The following is a 20,471-nucleotide window of genomic DNA, read 5'->3' as shown; positions in this document are numbered from 1 at the left end:
TTGATCTTCCTGGTTCTAAATTTTAGCATGTCTCAGGGTAATATTTGTACAGCTACTATGGAGAATAGTACAAAAGTTCCTTACAAAACTAAAAATAAAACTACCATATGATCCAGCAATGCCATTCTTAGGTATACATCTAGAGAAAACCAAATTTGAAAGGATGCATACATCCTGATGTTCATTCCAACACTATTTACAATACCCAGAACATGGAAGCAACCTAAATGTCTATCAACAGAGAAATACATAAAGAAGATGTGGTGTGTATATATATATATATATATATATATATTAGAATATTACTCAGCCATGAAGAGTTAAATAGTGCCATATGCAGCAACACGGATGGGCCTAGAGATTGTCTTACTGAGTAAAGTCAGACAGAGAAAGATAAGTATCATATGCTATCAGTTAAATGTAGAATCTTTAAAATTTGTAAGACTGAACTTATCTACAAAACAGAAATAAACTTACAGATGTAGAAAACAAACTTATGGTTAGCACAGGATAAAAAGGGGGAGGGACAAATTGAGATTGACATATACAAGCTACTATATATTGTTGCTGTTCAGTTGCTCAGTTGTGTCTGACTCTTTGCAATCCCATAATAGATAAGTAATAAGGACCTACCATATAGCATAGGAAACTCAACTTAATTTTCTATAATGGCTTATATGGGAAAATAATATAAAAAGAGTGGATATATGTACATGTATAACTGAGGTGGTCCTAAGAATGGTGGAAGAATAGGATGGGGATACCACTTTCTCCCTTAAAAATTCATTGAAAGATCATTTGAACACTGAGAAAATTCCACGAAACAACTTCTGAACCCTGGTGGAGGACACTAGGCACCCAGAAAGGCAGCACATGTCTTTGAAAGGAGTTAGGACAAAAGAGAAAAGATAAAAAGAGAGGCAAAAGAGTTAGGGACTGAGACTCATCCTGGGGAGGGAGTCATGAAGGAGGAGAAGTTTCCAAACACCAGGAAACTCTCTCACTGGCAGGTCTGTGGGGAGTTTTGAAATCTCAGAGGGCAACATAACCAGGAGGAAAAAGTAAATAAATAAAACCGACAGATTACATGCCTAACCAGAACTCCCAGCAGAGAAGTAGCCCAGATGCTCACGTCTGCCACCAGCAAGCATGGGCTGAATTGGGAGGCTCAGGCTGCATTGCTTAGGGTAAGGACAGGGCCTGAATGCCCTGAGGACAATTTGAGGGAGCTAACCTGAGATAGCAACCCAAACTGTGGGATAGCAGAAAGAAAAAAGAGAGAGAGAACTTTGCTGTGAAAAGCTCTATCTTTGCCTGGAAAAATCCCATGGATGGAGGAGCCTGGTGGGCTGCAGTCCATGGGGTCAATGGGAGTTGGACACAGCTGAGTGACTTCACTTTCACTTTTCACTTTCATGCATTGGAGAAGGAAATGGCAACCCACTCCAGTGTTCTTGCCTGGAGAATCCCAGGGACGGGGGAGCCTGGTGGGCTGCCGTCTATGGGGTCGCACAGAGTAGGACACGACTGAAGTGACTTAGCAGCAGCAGCAGCAAGGCACTGCTGGGCCCTCTCACAGAACAAAGGGCTGAGCAAATACTAGAGGAGAGCTAGCCGGTTTCAGACTGGCCGATCCCCCTCTGGAGGCAGAGAGGCAGGCGGGCAACAGCCAGAGCCAATGAGCAGCACTCTCTACCCCAGAGATAGCATCCTCTACCAAACTTCGAGCAGGCTCCCAGTTACTAACCAAGTCTTCCTGGGATCCTGAACAGTTGACATTCACCAGGAGGGTCACAGCCAGAGATCAACTCCCCAGAGGAGACAGACACACAAAACACCTAGATGGCACTCCTGCTGCGCATCCAGGAAACCAAGTGGCTGCGACTGGGGAGGCGATAAGATGCACCACTCCACCTGGGGATAGTGCGCTTGCTAAGCGCCTGGTCGCCTGAGATTCTCAGACCTGGGAAGGGCACAACATGCAGGCCCAACCAAGTCTGTGCATTTGGGGAGTACCTAAGAACCTGAATCTGAGCCACTTAGACCTGGGAAGTGCACGCAACCCAGGGCCCACTTTAGACAGTTCCCTTACAGAGCAACCTGGAGCTTGAGCAGTGTAGACCTGGAAAGCACACACGCCTTGAGCGGGGGCAAACCCAGTGTGGCCCAGACACTGTGAGCACTCCCCACACATGCCAGTGATATTTGTTTGCAGTGTTCCTTCCTCCCCACAGCACAACTGAACAAGTGAGCCTAAATAAGTGACCACCTCTGCCCCTTTGTGTCAGGGCAGAAATTAGACACTGAAGAGACTTGCAAACAGAAGCCAAAATAAACGGAGGGAACCGCTTGGAAGTGACAGGTGTCGACGAATTAAAACCCTATAGTTAGCACTGACTACATTGGAAGGGGCTTATAACCCTCGAGAAGACATATAAGCTGGAACAAGGAACTATCTGAAACTGAACTGACCCCACACTGCCCTCATCATCTCCAGAAAAATGCCTACATATATTTTACTATTATCATTTTTTTATTTAAATTTTTTCAATTTTTAAGGCCTTTATTACTACTTTAATTTTCATTTTTATAACCTATTATTACATTGCAAAAGAGATCCTATTTTTAAAGTAAATTTTATATATTTTTTTATAATTTTTGTAATTTTTTTTTAATATTGTGTTTTTGAGAGTCTAACCTCTATTCTAGATTCTTAATCTTTACTTTTTGGTATTTATTATCAATTTTGTACCTTTAAGAATCCAATCTTCAGTACCCATTTTTACTTAGGAACATGATTACTGGCTTGATTGCTCTCTCCACCTTTTGACTCTCCTTTTTCTCCCACAGGTCACCTCTATCTCCTCCCTCCCCCTTCTCTTCTCTACCCAATGCTGTGAATCTCTGGATGTTCTTGGCTGTGGAAAACACTTAGGGAACTGATTACTAGCTAGAACTGTCTCTCTCCTTTTGACTCCCTCTCTTCTCCTCTTGGTCACCTCTATCTCCTTCCTCCCTCTTCTCTGTGAAACTCTGTGGACCTCTCTGGGTGTTCCAGGATGTGGGGAGCACAAAGGGAATTGATTACTGGCTAGAGTGCTCTCTTCCCTTTTGATTCCCCCTCTTCTCTTCCTGGTCACCTCTATCTCCCTCTTCCCTCTTCTCTTCTCCATGTAAGTCTGCAAACCTCTCCGGGTGTCCCTCACTGTGGAGAATCTTTGCCCCATTAACCTAGATGTTTTATCATTGGTGTGGTATGGATGGAGAAGTCTTGAGGCTACTGTAAGAATAAGACTGAAAACCAGAGGCAGGAGGCTTAAATACAAAACTTGATAATACCAGAAAACTCCTGACTCCAGGGAACATTAATCAACAAGAGCTCATCCAAAACTCTTCATACCTACACTGAAACCAAGCTCCACCCAAGAGCCAACAAGTTCCAGACCAAGACATACCACGCTAATTCTCCAGCAACACAGGGACATAGCCCTGAGCATTACTATACAGGCTTCTCAAAGTCACACCAAACCCACAGACACCTCAAAACTCACTACTGGACACTTCATTGCACTCCAGAGAGAAGAGATCCAGCTCCACCCACCAGAACACCAACACAAGCTTCCCTAACCAGGAAACCTTGACAAGCCACTCGTCCAACCTCACCCACAGGGAGGAACCTCCACAATAAAGAGGAATCACAAACTTCCAGCATACAGAATGGCCACCTGAAACACAGCAATCTAAACAAGAGGAAAAGGCAGAGAAATATTCAACAGGTAAAGGAAAATGATAAATGCTTACTAAACCAAACAAAAAAGGAGGAGAAGGGAGTCTATCTGAAAAAGAATTCAGAATAATGATAATAAAAATGATTCAAAATCTTGAAAACAAAATGGAGTTACAGATAAATAGCCTGGAGACAAGGATGGTGAAGATGCAAGAAATGTTTAACAAGGACCTAGAAGAAATTAAAAAAAGAGAGTCAATCAATAATGAATAATGCAATAACAGATCAAAAACACTCTGGAGGGAAGCAAAAGTAGAATAACTGAGGCAGAAGATAGGATAAGTGAGGTGGAATATAGAATGGTGGAAATAAATGAAGCAGATAGAAAAAAAAATGAATCAAAAGAAATGAAGACAACCTCAGAGACCTCTGGGACAATGTCAAATGCCCCAACATTTGAATCATAGGAGTTCCAGAAGAAGAAGACAAAAAGACAGGCCATGAGAAAACATTTGAGGAGATAATATTTGAAAACTTCCCTAAAATGGGGAAGGAAATAGTCACCCAAGTTCAAGAAATCCAGAGAATCCCAAACAGGATAAACCCAAGGTGAATCACTCCAAGACACATATTAATCAAATTAACAAAGATCAAACACAAAGAACAAATATTAAAAGCAGCAAGGGAAAAACAACAAATAACACACAAGGGGATTCCCATAAGGATAACAGTTGACCTTTCAATAGAAACTCCTCAGGCCAGAAGGGAATGGCAGAACGTACTTAAAGTGATGAAAGAGAAAAACCTGCAACCCAGATTACTGTACCCAGCAAGGATCTCATTCAAATATGAAGTAGGGGGGAGGAGCTAAGATGGCGGAGGAGTAGGACGGGGAGAACACTTTCTCCCCCACAAATTCATCAAAAGAACATTTAAACGCTGAGTAAATTCCACAAAACAACTTCTGAATGCTGGCAGAGGACATCAGGCACCCAGAAAAGCAACCCATGTCTTCAAAAGGAGGTAGGAAAAAATATAGAAGACAAAAAAAGAGACAAAAGAGGGAGGGATGGAGCTCCGTCCTGGGAAGGGAGTCTTAAAAAGAGAGAAGTTTCCAAACACCAGGAAACCTTCTCACTGCCAAATCTGTGCCAAGCCTTGGAAGCACAGAGGGCAACATAACAGGGAGGGAAAATAAATAAACAATTAAAACCCGCAGATTACGAGCCCTACGGTAACTCCCCCAGTGGAGAAGCAGCCTGCATCCGCCATTAGCAAGCGGGGGCTGGGCAGGGAGGCGTGGCGTGGGCTGCATCGCTTAGAATAAGGATCTGGCCTGAATACCCCGAGCGCTATCTGAGCGAAATAATTTCGGCTAGCAAACCAGACTGTGGGATATCTACCACGTGAAAAGCCAGCCTTAACCTAAGACACCACCAGGCCCATGCACGGAACAAAGGACTGTACAGAGATAGCCGGCTGCAGACCGTCCCCCTCTGGTGACAGGCAGCCAGAGCTGGAAGGGGGCAATCACAGCCCCAGAGAGACATTATCTACAAAACTGTAAACAGGCTTCTTCGTTAACTAAAACTTCTTGGGGGTCTGGCCAGTCAACATCCACCTGAGAAGGTGTGCCAGTTGTACACCTAGATAACCGAGTGGCGGGGAGGCGATAAGTTGCAGCAATCATGCTCGCCAAACACCTCATCACCTGAGCTGCTCGGACCTAGGAAGGGCACAAAATGCTGGCCCAACCGAGTCTGCGCCTCTGAGGAATACCCGAGTGCCTGAACCTGAGCGGCTTAGACCTGGGAGGTGCAAGCAGCCCAGGGCTGGCCACGGATGGTTCCTGGCAGAGCAACCTAGAGCCTGAGCAGCATGGGCAGGGAGGCTACACGCGCCGTGAGCAGAGGCAGGCCCAGTGTGGCTGAGGCACTGTGAGCACATGCCAGTGTTATTTGTTTGCAGCGTCCCTCCCTCCCTCCCCACAGCACGACTGAACAAGTGAAACTAAAAAAAAAAAAAAAAGTGTCCACCACTGTCCCCTTTGTGTCAGGGCAGAAACCAGACACTGAAGAGATCAGCAAACAGAAGCTATAACAGAGGGAACTGCCTTGGAAGCTACAGGCAATAGATTAAAACCCTGTGGTTAGAACTGAATACATAGGAAGGGGCCTATAGATCTTGAGAAATATAAGTCGGACCAAGGAACTAGCCAAAAATGAACTGACCCCACAATACCCAAAACAAAACCAGAGAAAGTCCTAGATATATTTTTACTATTTTTATGATCACACTTTCTTTCTTTTTTTTAACTAAAAAAAAAATTTTAAGTCCTCTATTATTCCTTTAATTTTCATTTTTATAACCTATTACTTTGCAAAAAAAAAAAGACCCTATTTTTTTTTAAAAAACAAACTTCATATATAAATTTTTTATAATTTTTGTGACCTTGATTTTTCTTCTTCTTTTCTTTAACATTGTATTTTTGAAATTCCAAACTCTACTCTAGATTTTTAATTTTAGCTTTTTGGTATTTGTTATCAATTTTATACCTATATATATATATATATTTTTTTTTTAATTTCTGTGACTTTTTTTTCTTTTCTTTTTTTCTCTCTCTTTCTCTTCTTCTTTTATATAACATTGTATATCTGAAATTTCAAACTCTACTCTAGATTTTTAATTTTAGCTTTTTGGTATTTGTTATCAATTTTATACCTATATATATATATATTTTTAAATTTCTGTGACTTCTTTTTTCTTTTCTTTTTTTCTTTTTTTCTCTCTCTTTCTCTTCTTCTTTTATATGATATTGTATATCTGAAACTCCAAACTCTACTCTAGATTTTTAATTTATGCTTTTTGGTATTTGTTATCAATTTTGTACCTATATTTTCTTTATAATTTTTGCGACTTGGTTTGTTTTTGTTTGTTTTTTCTCTCTTTCTTTTTCTTCTTTTTTTGTTTAACATTGTATTTTTGAAATTCCAGACTCTAGGTTTTTAACTTTTGCTTTTTGTTATTTGTTATCAATTTTTTACCGATATTTTCTTTATAATTTTTGCAACTTCCTTTGTTTTTGTTTGTTTTTTTTCATCTCTCTTTCTTTTCCTTCTTCTTTTTTTTAATATTGTATTTTTGAAATTCCAGACTCTACTCTAGATTTTTAACTTTTGCTTTTTGGTATTTGTTATCAATTTTGTACCTATATTTTCTTTATAATTTTTGCGACTTTGTTTTTTTTTTTTTTTCCTCTCTTTCTTTTCCTTCTTCTTTTCTTTAACATTGTATTTTTGAAATTCCAAACTCTACTCTAGATTTTTAATTTTTGCTTTTATGTATTTGTTACCAATTTTGTACCTTTAAGAACCCAATCTTCAGTACCCATTTTTCATTAGGGAGCGAGATTACTGGCTTGACTGCTCTCTCCCTCTTTGGACTCTCCTTTTTCTCCACCAGGTCACTTGTGTCTCCTCCCTAACCCCTCTCTACTCTATGCAATTCTGTGAATTTCTGTGTGTTCCAGACGGTGGAGAACACTTAGGGAACTGATTACTGGCTGGATCTGTCTCCCTCCTTTTCATTCCCCCTTTTATCCTCCTGGCCACCTCTGTCTCCTTCCTCCTCCTTCTTTTCTCTGTATAATTCCGTGAACATCCTGAGTGGTCCAATTGTGGAGTGCACATAAGGAAGTGATTACTGGCTAGCCCACTCTCTGCTCTATTGATTCCACCTCATCTCATTCGGGTCAGCTCTAACTCCCTCTTCCCTCTTCTCATCTCCATGTAACACTGTGAACCTCTCTGGGTGGCCCTCACGGTGGAGAAACTTTTCATCTTTAATGCAGATGTTTTATAAATGGTGCTGTATAGAAGGAGAAGTTTTGAAACTACTTAAAAATAAGACCGATAACTGGAAGCAGGAGGCTTAAGTCCAAACCCTGACTCCAGGGAACTCTTGACTCCAGGGAACATTAATTGACAGAAGCTCATCAAATGCCTCCATACCTACACTGAAACCAAGCACCACACAAGGGCCAACAAGTTCCAGGGCAAGACATACCAAGCAAATTCTCCAGCAACACAGGAACACAGCCCTGAGCTCCAAGATATATGCTGCCCAAAGTCACCCCAAAACCATAGACATCTCATAACTCATTACTGGACACTTCATTGCACTCCAGAGAGAAGAAATACAGCTCCACCCAGCAGAACACCGACACAAGCTTCCCTAACCAAGAGACCTTGACAAGCCACCTGTACAAACCCACACACAGCAAGGAAACGCCACAATAAAGATAACTCCACAAACTGCCAGAATACAGAAAGGACACCCCAAACTCAGCAATTTAAACAAGATGAAGAGACAGAGGAATACCCAGCAGGTAAAGGAACAGGATAAATGCCCACCAAACCAAACAAAAGAGGAAGAGATAGGGAATCTACCTGATAAAGAATTCCAAATAATGAGAGTGAAATTGATCCAAAATCTTGAAATCAAAATGGAATCACAGATTAATAGCCTGGAGACAAGGACTGAGAAGATGCAAGAAAGGTTTAACAAGGACCTAGAAGAAATAAAAAAGAGTCAATATTTAATGAATAACGCAATAAACGAAATCAAAAACACTCTGGAGGCAACAAATAATAGAATAACAGAGGCAGAAGATAGGATTAGTGAATTAGAAGATAGAATGGTAGAAATAAATGAATCAGAGAGGAAAAAAGAAAAACGAATTTAAAGAAATGAGGACAATCTCAGAGACCTCCAGGACAATATAAATGCTACAATATTCAAATCATAGGGGTCCCAGAAGAAGAAGACAAAAAGAAAGACCATGAGAAAATACTTGAGGAGATAATAGTTGAAAACTTCCCTAAAATGGGGAAGGAAATAATCACTCAAGTCCAAGAAACCCAGAGAGTCCCGAACAGGATAAACCCAAGGTGAAACACCCCAAGACACATATTAATCAAATTAACAAAGATCAAACACAAAGAATAAATATTAAAAGCAGCAAGGGAAAAACAACAAATAACACACAAGGGAATTCCCATAAGGATAACAGCTGATCTTTCAATAGAAACTCTCCAAGCCAGGAGGGAATGGCAAGAAATACTTAAAGCGATGAAAGAAAATAACCTACAGCCCAGATTATTGTACCCAGCAAGGATCTCATTCAAATATGAAGGAGAAATCAAAAGCTTTACAGACAAGCAAAAGCTGAGAGAATTCAGCACCACCAAACCAGCTCTCCAACAAATACTAAAGGATATTCTCTAGACAGGAAACACAAAAACAGTGTATAAATTCGAACCTAAAACAATAAAGTAAATGGCAACGGGATCATACTTATCAATAATTACCTTAAATGTAAATGAGTTGAATTCCCCAACCAAAGACAAAGACTGGCTGAATGGATACAAAAACAAGACCCCTACATATGCTGTTTACAAGAGACTCACCTCAAAACAGGGGACACATACAGACTGAAAGTGAAGGGCTGGAAAAAGATTTTCCATGCAAATAGGGACCAAAAGAAAGCAGGAGTAGCAATACTCATATCAGACAAAATAGACTTTAAAACAAAGTCTGTGAAAAGAGACAAAGATGGTCACTACATAATGATCAAAGGATCAATCCAAGAAGAAGATATAACAATTATAAATATATATGCACCCAACACGGGAGCACCGCAATATGTAAGACAAATGCTAACAAGTATGAAAGGAGAAATTAACAATAACACAATAATAGTGGGAGACTTTAATACCCCACTCACACCTATGGATGGATCAACTAAACAGAAAATTAACAAGGAAACACAAACTTTAAATGATACAATAGACTAGTTAGACCTAATTGATATCTATAGGACATTTCATCCCAAAACAATGAATTTCACCTTTTTCTCAAGTGCACATGGAACCTTCTCCAGGATAGATCACATCCTGGGCCATAAATCTAGTCTTGGTAAATTCAAAAAAATTGAAATCATTCCAAGCATCTTTTCTGGCCACAGTGCAGTAAGATTAGATCTCAATTACAGGAGAAAAACTATTAAAAATTCCAACATATGGTGGCTGAACAACACGCTACTGAATAACCAACAAATCACAGAAGAAATGAAAAAAGAAATCAAAATTTGCATAAAAACAAATGAAAATGAAAACACAACAACCCAAAACCTGTGGGACACAGTAAAAGCAGTCCTAAGGGGAAAGTTCATAGCAATACAGGCATAACTCAAGAAACAAGAAAAAAGTCAAATAAATAACCTAACTCTACACCTAAAGCAACTAGAAAAGGAAGAAATGAAGAACCCCAGGGTCAGCAGAAGGAAAGAAATCTTAAAAATTAGGGCAGAAATAAATGCAAAAGAAACAAAATAGACCACAGCAAAAATCAACAAAGCCAAAAGCTGGTTCTTCAAAAGGATAAATGAAATTGACAAAACATTAGCCAGACTCATCAAGAAACAAAGGGAGAACACTCAAATCAATAAAATTAGAAATGAAAATGGAGAGATCACAACAGACAACACAGAAATACAAAGGATCATAAGAGACTACTATCAGCAATTATATGCCAATAAAATGGACAACGTGGAAGAAATGGACAAATTCTTAGAAAAGTACAGCTTTCCAAAACTGAACCAGGAAGAAATAGAAAATCTTAACAGACCCATCACAAGCACGGAAATTGAAACTGTAATCAGAAATCTTTCAGCAAACAAAAGCCCAGGTCCAGACGGCTTCACAGCTGAATTCTACAAAAAATTTAGAGAAAAGCTAACACCTATCCTGCTCAAACTCTTCCAGAAATTTGCAGAGGAAGGTAAACTTTCAAACTCATTCTATGAGGCCATCATCACCCTAATACCAAAACCTGACAAAGATGCCACAAAAAAAGAAAACTATAGGCCAATATCACTGATGAACATAGATGCAAAAATCCTTAACAAAATTCTAGCAATCAGAATCCAACAAGACATTAAAAAGATCATACACCATGACCAAGTGGGCTTTATCCCAGGGATGCAAGGACTCTTCAATATCCGCAAATCAATCAATGTAATACACCACATTAACAAATTGAAAAATAAAAACCATATGATTATCTCAATAGATGCAGAGAAAGCCTTTGACAACATTCAACATCCATTTATGATAAAAACTCTCCAGAAAGCAGGAATAGAAGGAACATACCTCAACGTAATAAAAGCTATATATGACAAACCCACAGCAAACATTATCCTCAATGGTGAAAAATTGAAAGCATTTCCCCTAAAGTCAGGAACAAGACAAGGGTGCCCACTTTCACCATTACTATTCAACATAGTTGTGGAAGTTTTGGCCACAGCAATCAGAGCAGAAAAAGAAATAAAAGGAATCCAAATTGGAAAAGAAGAAGTAAAACTCTCACTGTTTGCAGATGACATGATCCTCTACATAGAAAACCCTAAAGACTCCACCAGAAAATTACTAGAACTAATCAATGATTATAGTAAATTTGTAGGATATAAAATCAACACACAGAAATCCCTTGCATTCCTATACACTAATAATGAGAAAACAGAAAGAGAAATTAAGGAAACAATTCCATTCACCATTGCAACGGAAAGAATAAAATACTTAGGAATATATCTACCTAAAGAAACTAAAGACCTATATATAGAAAACTATAAAACACTGGTGAAAGAAATCAAAGAGGACACTAATAGATGGAGAAATATACCATGTTCATGGATTGGAAGAATCAATATAGTGAAAATGAGTATACTACCCAAAGCAATTTATAGATTCAATGCAATCCTTATCAAGCTACAAACGGTACTCTTCACAGAGCTAGAACAAATAATTTCACAATTTGTATGGAAATACAAAAAACCTTGAATAGCCAAAGCTATCTTGAGAAAGAAGAATGGAACTGGAGGAATCAACCTGCCTGACTTCAGGCTCTACTACAAAGCCACAGTCATCAAGACAGTATGGTACTGGCACAAAGACAGAAATGTAGATCAATGGAACAAAATAGAAAGCCCAGAGATAAATCCACGCACATATGGACACCTTATCTTTGACAAAGGAGGCAAGAATATACAATGGATTAAAGACAATCTCTTTAACAAGTGGTGCTGGGAAAACTGGTCAATCACTTGTAAAAGAATGAAACTAGAACACTTTCTAACACCATACACAAAAATAAACTCAAAATGGATTAAAGATCTAAACGTAAGACCAGAAACTATAAAACTCCTAGAGGAGAACATAGGCAAAACACTCTCCGATATACATCACAGCAGGATCCTCTATGACCCACGTCCCAGAATATTGGAAATAAAAGCAAAAATAAACAAATGGGACCTAATTAAACTTAAAAGCTTCTGCACAACAAAGGAAACTATAAGCAAAGTGAAAAGACAGCCTTCAGAATGGGAGAAGATAATAGCAAATGAAGCAACTGACAAACAACTAATCTCAAAAATATACAAGCAACTCCTACAGCTCAACTCCAGAAAAATAAACGACCCAATCAAAAAATGGGCCAAAGAACTAAATAGACATTTCTCCAAAGAAGACATACAGATGGCTAACAAACACATGAAAAGATGCTCAACATCACTCATTATCAGAGAAATGCAAATCAAAACCACTATGAGGTACCATTTCACACCAGTCAGAATGGCTGCGATCCAAAAGTCTACAAGTAATAAATGCTGGAGAGGATGTGGAGAAAAGGGAACCCTCTTACACTGTTGGTGGGAATGCAAACTAGTACAGCCACTATGGAGAACAGTGTGGAAATTCCTTAAATATCTGGAAATAGAACTGCCTTATGATCCAGCAATCCCACTGCTGGGCATACACACTGAGGAAACCAGAACTGAAAGAGACACGTGTACCCCAATGTTCATCACAGCACTGTTTGTAATAGCCAGGACATGGAGGCAACCTAGATGTCCATCAGCAGATGAATGGATAAGAAAGCAGTGGTACATATACACAATGGAGTATTACTCAGCCATTAAAAAGAATACATTTGAATCAGTTCTAATGAGGTGGATGAAACTGGAACCTATTATACAGAACGAAGTAAGCCAGAAAGAAAAACACCAATACAGTATACTAACACATATATATGGAATTTAGAAAGATGGTAACAATAACCCTGTATACGAGACAGCAAAAGAGACACTGATGTATAGAATAGTCTTTTGGACTCTGTGGGAGAGGGAGAGGGTGAGATGATTTGGGAGAATGGCATTGAAATATGTATAATATCATATATGAAACGAGTCGCCAGTCCAGATTCGATGCACGATACAGGATGCTTGGGGCTGGTGCACTGGGACAACCCAGAGGGATGGTATGGGGAGGGAGGAGGGAGGAGGGTTCAGGATGGGGAACACATGTATGCCTGTGGCAGATTCATTTCAATATATGGCAGAACCAATATAATATTGTAAAGTTTAAAAATAAAATAAAATAAAATAAAAAACATATATGAAGGAGAAATCAAAAGCTTTACAGACAAGCAAAAGCTTAGAGAATTCAGTACCACCAAACCATCTCTTCATCAAATGCTAAAGGATCTTCTCTAGACAGGAAACAAAGAAAAGGTTTATAAACTCGAACCCAAAACAACAAAGTAAATAGCAACAGGATCATACTTATCAATAATTACCTTAAATGTAAATGGGTTGAATGCCCCAACCAAAAGACAAAGACTGGCTTAATGGATACAAAAACAAGACTCCTATATATGCTGCTTACAAGAGAAACATCTCACAACAAGGGACACATAAAGACTGAAAATGTAGGCTGGAAACAGTTATTTCGCTCAAATGGAGACCAAAAAAAGAAGAAGTAGCAATACTCATAACATAGACTTTGAAATAAAGGCCATGAAAAGTGACAAAGAAGCACACTACATAATGATCAAAGGATCAATCCAAGAAGAAGATATAACAATTAAAAAATTAAATGAATCCAACATAGGAGCACAACAATATGTAAGGCAAATGCTAACAATTATGAAAGGGGAATTTAACAGTAATACAATAATACTTGGAGACTTTAATACCCCACTCACACCTATGGATAGATCAACTAAACAGAAAATTAACAAGGAAACACAAACTTTAAGTGATACAATGGGCCAGCTAGACTTAATTGATATCTATAGGACATTTCACCCCAAAACAATGAATTTCACCTTTTTCTCAAGTGCACATGGAACCTTCTCCAGGATAGATCACATCTTGGGCAATAAATCTAGCCTTGGTAAATTCAAAAAAATTGAAATCATTCCAAGCATCTTTTCTGATCACAGTGCTGTAAGATTAGATGTCAACTACAGGAAACACACACACACACACGCACACACACTAAAAATACAAGCATATGGAGGATAAACAACACACTTCTAAATAACCAAGAAACCACAGAAGATATTTAAAAAAAAAGAGATCAAAGTATGCATAGAAATGAATGTAAATGAAAACACAACAACCCCAAACCAATGGGACTCAGTAAAAGCAGTGCTAAGGGGAAGGTTCATAGCAATACAAGCTTACCTTAAGAAACAAAAGTCAAATAAATAACCTAACTCTACACATAAAGCAACTAGAAAAGGAAGAAATGAAGAACCCCAGGGTTAGTAGAAGGAAAGAAATCATAAAAATTAGGGCAGAAAAAAATTAAAAAGAAGCAAAGGAGACCATAGCAAAAATCAACAAAGCTAAAAGCTGGTTCTTTGAGAAGATAAATAAAATAGACAAAGCATTAGCAAGATTCATCAAGAAAAAAATGGAGAAGAGTCAAATTAACAAAATTAGAAATGAAAATGGAGAAATCACAACAGACAACACAGAAATACAAAGGATGATAAGAGACTACTATCAGCAACTATATGCAAAAAAAAAAAAAATGGACAACTTGGAAGAAATGGACAAATTCTTAAAAAACTATAACTTTCCAAAACTGAACCAGGAAGAAATGGAAAATCTTAACAGACTCATCACAAGCACGGGAATTGAAACTGTAATCAGAAATCTTCCAGCAAACAAAAGCCCAGGACCAGATGGCTTCACAGCTGAATTCTATCAAAAATTTAGAGAAGAGCTAATACCTATCCTACTCAAACTCTTCCAGATAGTTGCAGAGGAAGGTAAACTTCCAAACTCATTCTATGAGGCCACCATCACCCTAATACCAAAACCTGATAAAGATGCCACAAAAAAGAAAACTACAGGCCAATATCACTGATGAACATAGATGCAAAAATCCTTAACAAAATACTAGCAAAGAGAATTCAACAACATATTTAAAAGATCATACATCATGACCAAGTGGGCTTTATCCCAGGGATGCAAGTATTCTTCAATATCCACAAATCAATCAGTGTGATACACCACATTAACAAATTGAAAGATAAAAACCATGATTATCTCAATAGACACAGAGAAAGCCTTTGACAAAATTCAACATCCATTTATGGTAAAAACCCTCCAGAAAGCAGGCATAGAAGGAACATACCTCAACATAATAAAAGCCATATATGATAAACTCACAGCAAATATTATCTTCAATGGTGAAAAATTAAAAGCATTTCCCCTAAAGTCAGGAACAAGACAAGGGTGCCCACTCTCACCACTACTATTCAACATAGATTTGGAAGTTTTAGCCTCAGCAATCAGAGAAGAAAAAGAAATAAACAGAATCTAGACTGGAAAATAAGAAGTAAAACTCTCAGTGTTTGCAGATGACATGATCCTCTATATAGAAAACCCTAAAGACTCCACCAGAAAATTACTAGAGCTAATCAATGAATACAGTAAAGTTGCAGGATATAAAATTAACCCACAGAAATCCCTTGCATTCCTATACACTAATGAGAAAACAGAAAGAGAAATTAAGGAAACAATTCCATTCACCATTTCAACAAAAGGAAAAAAAACTCAGTTCAGTTCAGTTGCTCAGTTGTGTCTGACTCTTTGTGACCCCAGGCCTCCCTGTTCATCACCAACTCCCAGAGTTTACCCAAACTCATGTCCATTGAGTCGGTGATGCCATCTAACCATCTCATCCTCTGTCTTCCCCTTCTACTCCCACCCTCAATCTTTTCCAGCATCAGGGTCTTTTTCAATGAGTCAGCTCTTTGCATCAGGTGGCCGAAGTTTTGGAGTTTCAGCCTCAGCATCAGTCCTTCCAATGAACACCCAGGACTGATCTCCTTTAGGATGGACTGGTTGGATCTCCTTGCAGTCCAAGGGACTCTCAAGAGTCTTCTCCAACACCACAATTCAAAAGTATCAATTCTTCAGTGCTCAGCTTTCTTTATAGTCCAACTCTCACATCCATACATGACTGCTGGAAAAACCATAGCCTTGACTAGATGCAAGCTCAGCAGAAAGCAAATGACCTGTTGCTTTCTCTTCCTTCCCATTTGCCTCTTTGGAGTTTCTTTGGCCCATTTTTTGGGTGTTTTTTTTTTTTTTTTTCATGAGTCAAAAAATTAAAAACAAAACAAAACAAAAATTTAAGTCAAAAGGAAGAGCAAAGTCAAGATGAAATGAATAAAAAAAAAAAGAATAAAATACTTAGGAATAAATCTACCTAAATAAACAAAGACCTATATATAGAAAACTATAAAACACTGATGAAAGAAATCAAAGAGGACACTAATAGATGGAGAAATATACCATGCTCACGGATTGGAAAAGTCAATATAGTGAAAATGCATATACTACCCAAAGCAATCTATAGATTCAATGAAATCCCTATGAAGCTACTAATGGTATTTTTCACAGAACTAAAACAAATAATTTGACTATTTGTGTGGAAATACAAACAAACAAACCAACCTCAAATAGCCAAAGCAATCTTGAGAAAGAAGAATGAAACTGGAGGAATCAAATTGCCTGACTTCAGACTATACTACGAATCTACAGTCATCAAGACAGTATGGTACTGGCACAAGGACAGAAATATAGATCAATGGAACAAAATAGAAAGCCCAGAGATAAACCCATGCAACTGTGGACACCTTATCTTTGACAAGGAGGCAAGAATATACAATGGAGAAAAGACAATCTCTTTAACAAGTGGTGCTGGGAAAACTGGTCAACCATTTGTAAAAGAATGAAACTAGAACACTTTCTAACACTATACACAAAAATAAACTCAAAATGGATTAAAGATCTAAATGTAAGACCAGAAACTATAAAACTCCTAGTGGAAAACATAAGCAATACACTGTATGACATACATCACAGCAGGATCCTCTATGACCCACCTCCCAAAGTAATGGAAATAAAATCAAAAATAAACAAATGGGACCTAATTAAACTTAAAAGTTTTTGCACAATGAAGGAACCTATAAGCAAGGTGAAAAGACAGCCTTCAGAATGGGAGAAAATAATAGCAAATGAAGCAACTAACAAAGAATTAATCTGAATAATATACAAGCAGCTCCTGCAGCTGAATTCCGGAAAAATAAATGACCCAATTAAAAAAATGGGCCAAAGAACTAAACAGATATTTCTCCAAAGAAGAAAATACAGATGGCTAACAAACACATGAAAAAATAATCAACATCACTCATTTTCAGAGAAATCCAAATCAAAACTACAATGAGGTACCAGTCAGAATGGCTGCTATCACAAAGTCTACAAACAATAAATGCTGGAGAGGGTGCAGAGAAAAAGGAACCCTCTTACACTCTTGGTGGGAATGCAAACTAGTGCAGCCACTATGGAGAACACTGTGGAGATTCCTTAAAAATCTTCAAATAGAACTGCCATATGACCCAGCAATCCTACTGTTCGGTATACACACTGAGGAAACCAGAATTGAAAGAGACACGTGTACCCCAATGTTCATTGCAGCACTGTTTATAATAGCCAGGACATGGAAGCAACCTAGATACCCATCAGCAGATGAATGGGTAAGAAAGCTGTGGTACATAAATACAATGGAATATTATTCAGCCATTAAATAGAATGCACTTGAATCAGTTCTAATGAGGTGCATGAAACTTGAGCCTTTTATACAGAGTGAAGTAAGTCAGAAAGAAAAACACCAATACAGTATACTAATGCATATATATGGAATTTATAAAGATGGTAATGATGACCCTATATGTGAGTCAGCAAAAGAGACACAGATGTAAAGAACAGTTTTGGATTCTGTGGGAGAAGGCAAAGGTGGGATGATTTGAGAGGGTAGTGTTGAAACGTGTATATTTTCATATATGAAGTGGATTGCTGGTCCAGGTTTGATGCATAAGACAGGGTGCTCAGGGCTGGTTCACTGGGATGACCCTGGGGGATGGGCTGGGGAGGGAAGTGGGAGGAGGTTCAGGATGGGGAACACATGTGCTCCCGTGGCTGACTCATGTCGATATATGGCAAAAACCACTACAATATTGTAAAGTATTTAGCCTCCAATTAAAATAAATAAATAAATTTAAAAAAAAGAAAACAAAAATATGTACATGTATGACTGATTCCTTTTGTTGTACACCTGAAACTAAAACAACATTGTAAATCTACTATACTCCAATAAAAAGTTTAAAAAATAAAATAAGAAATGAAATTGTGGACATTATTATCAATTCTATAGGAATAAAGGGGATTATAAGAGTGAACTTATAATAAGTGAATGACTGTCCACTAATGAATATCATGACCTAGATGAAATGCACAAATTCCTAGAAGCACAAAACTACAAATATTAAATCATGAATATAAGTTTAAAACAAATATAAATAGATCTACAATTAGTAAGAACATTGAGTCAGCAAGAAATCTTCCCACCAAAGAAAAGCCTTTAATCAAATGGCTTCAATTACTTCTCAAACTCTTCCAAAAATTGAAGAGGACGAAACTCCTAGCTCATTCTATGAAACCAGTATTATCCTGATACTGAAACCAGACAAAGGCACTACAGGAAAAACAAGACAAAATAAAGACATAGGCCAAATGTTTCCTAGAAATACTAGTGTAAAAATTATTACCAAAGTACTATCAAACCAAACTTAGCAGCATGATAAAAGGATTACGTTTCATAAGATAAAACTTATAATTTTCCATCTCAGAACATGGGAATTTCCTGTTCTCTCTCTCTCTCTAGAATCTCCCCCTGATTATCCTCCTTCCACTTAATCTACTTTTATTTCTCCATTGTGTTTTATATTATCTGATAAAGAATGTATTTATTTGTGAACTTAACTACTTCTGTCTTTTACCACTAGGTTATAAACTTTATTTACTGATACATATTTTAGTTTCTATAATAGCACTTGGTACAAAGCAGGTACTCAATAATGTGAGTTGACCGGATAATTGAAAAATTAATGAATAGAACTTTTACTGTGTGCAATTTCCATTCCTCCATGCATTTTAGTATCATTAAGGATTTTTTTTTTCTGGCTTGCTTAACGTAGATTGACTAAACTTTCTTTCATAGGGTTAGTAGTGTTATTACTCATGTAATAGAACATGATTAAAATGCTTGGCACCTCTGATTCTTCCATGTTATTTTATTTCCCTTTGCATTATTTATTAACTTTTCACCTAATTAAAAATTATAGTTATTTTGAAAATGTTCTTTATTCAAGCACTTGTGTCACTGTTTCCCTGGGGGAAAATGACCAATATGCTGGACCAGGATACACAAAAAAGCACAGAGAGAACATTAGGTTATGTATAAGATTTTTTTCTTGTATTTTTTTTTTCCTGAGACAGCAGGAAGACTTTTGCAAGAAATCAATATTTGGAATTGTTTAGATCATTTTATTTGAGTGACTGCTACCTGAAAATGCACAGAGCAATAGATCTGCCAAATATAATCATGAGAAGAAAGGAAACATTTTTACCAGCATTATTCCAGGATAAAATTCAGTAGCATGACAGATTAGTAGATAGAATAAGTGCTCTGTCAATCCTGAGTATACTGTCCAAACAGTATACTTATGTATAACAAGCAAACTTACGTGTCCCAAGTAAGGCAATTGATGGCTTCACCGATGACTCAGTGGTTAAAGAATCTGCCTACAATGCAGGATATGCAGGAGACTAGGGTTTGATATCTGGCTTGTGAAGATACCCTAGAGAAGGACATGACAACCCACTTCAGTGTTCTTACCTGAAAAATACCATAGACAGTGTAGCCTGGTGGGTCTCAAAGAGTCGGGTGTGACTAAGCGACGGAGCACACACACAAGGCAATTGAACCTGCAGGAATACTTCTAATATACGTTTGCTTTGCTTTTTAGATTGTTCATCAATCAAAAGCCACTGTGCTTGGTTTTAACTGACGTAACCAGCACCATTTTGTGTCTCTACATTTTTTAATCTTGGCAAAATGAAATGATTGATTTGTAAAAGTCTTAGTTTCTCTTTCATCTTTTAATAAATATGTTGTAAGTATTGAATAAAATAGAATAAAATGCTGAAATAGAAAATGAACAAATCCTAGAAAATTGCCAAAAGTATTCCCTCTCAACAAGTAACTCATATTGAGCCAAATATAGGGAAAAAACAATTAACTTGAGTAGCCATATTATTTTATCATCTTATGGTGTGATATTCAATGAATATTATTAACAGAGAAAAAATGATCAGAAAAAGTATGAACTTAAAGACAGAGCACTGCTCTGTAAAGGGATAAACAGTTTAAATTACAATCCTGTTTCTCTTTGCTCCTTGTGTCTGATTTTGATCTAATTCCTGAAG

Source organism: Bos grunniens, chromosome 6 (genome assembly GCF_055505025.1).
Source record: "Bos grunniens cultivar Pamir isolate PY7600 chromosome 6, Bosgru_T2T1.0, whole genome shotgun sequence".
Taxonomy (NCBI): domain Eukaryota; kingdom Metazoa; phylum Chordata; class Mammalia; order Artiodactyla; family Bovidae; genus Bos; species Bos grunniens.
This window is presented reverse-complemented; position numbering follows the sequence as displayed.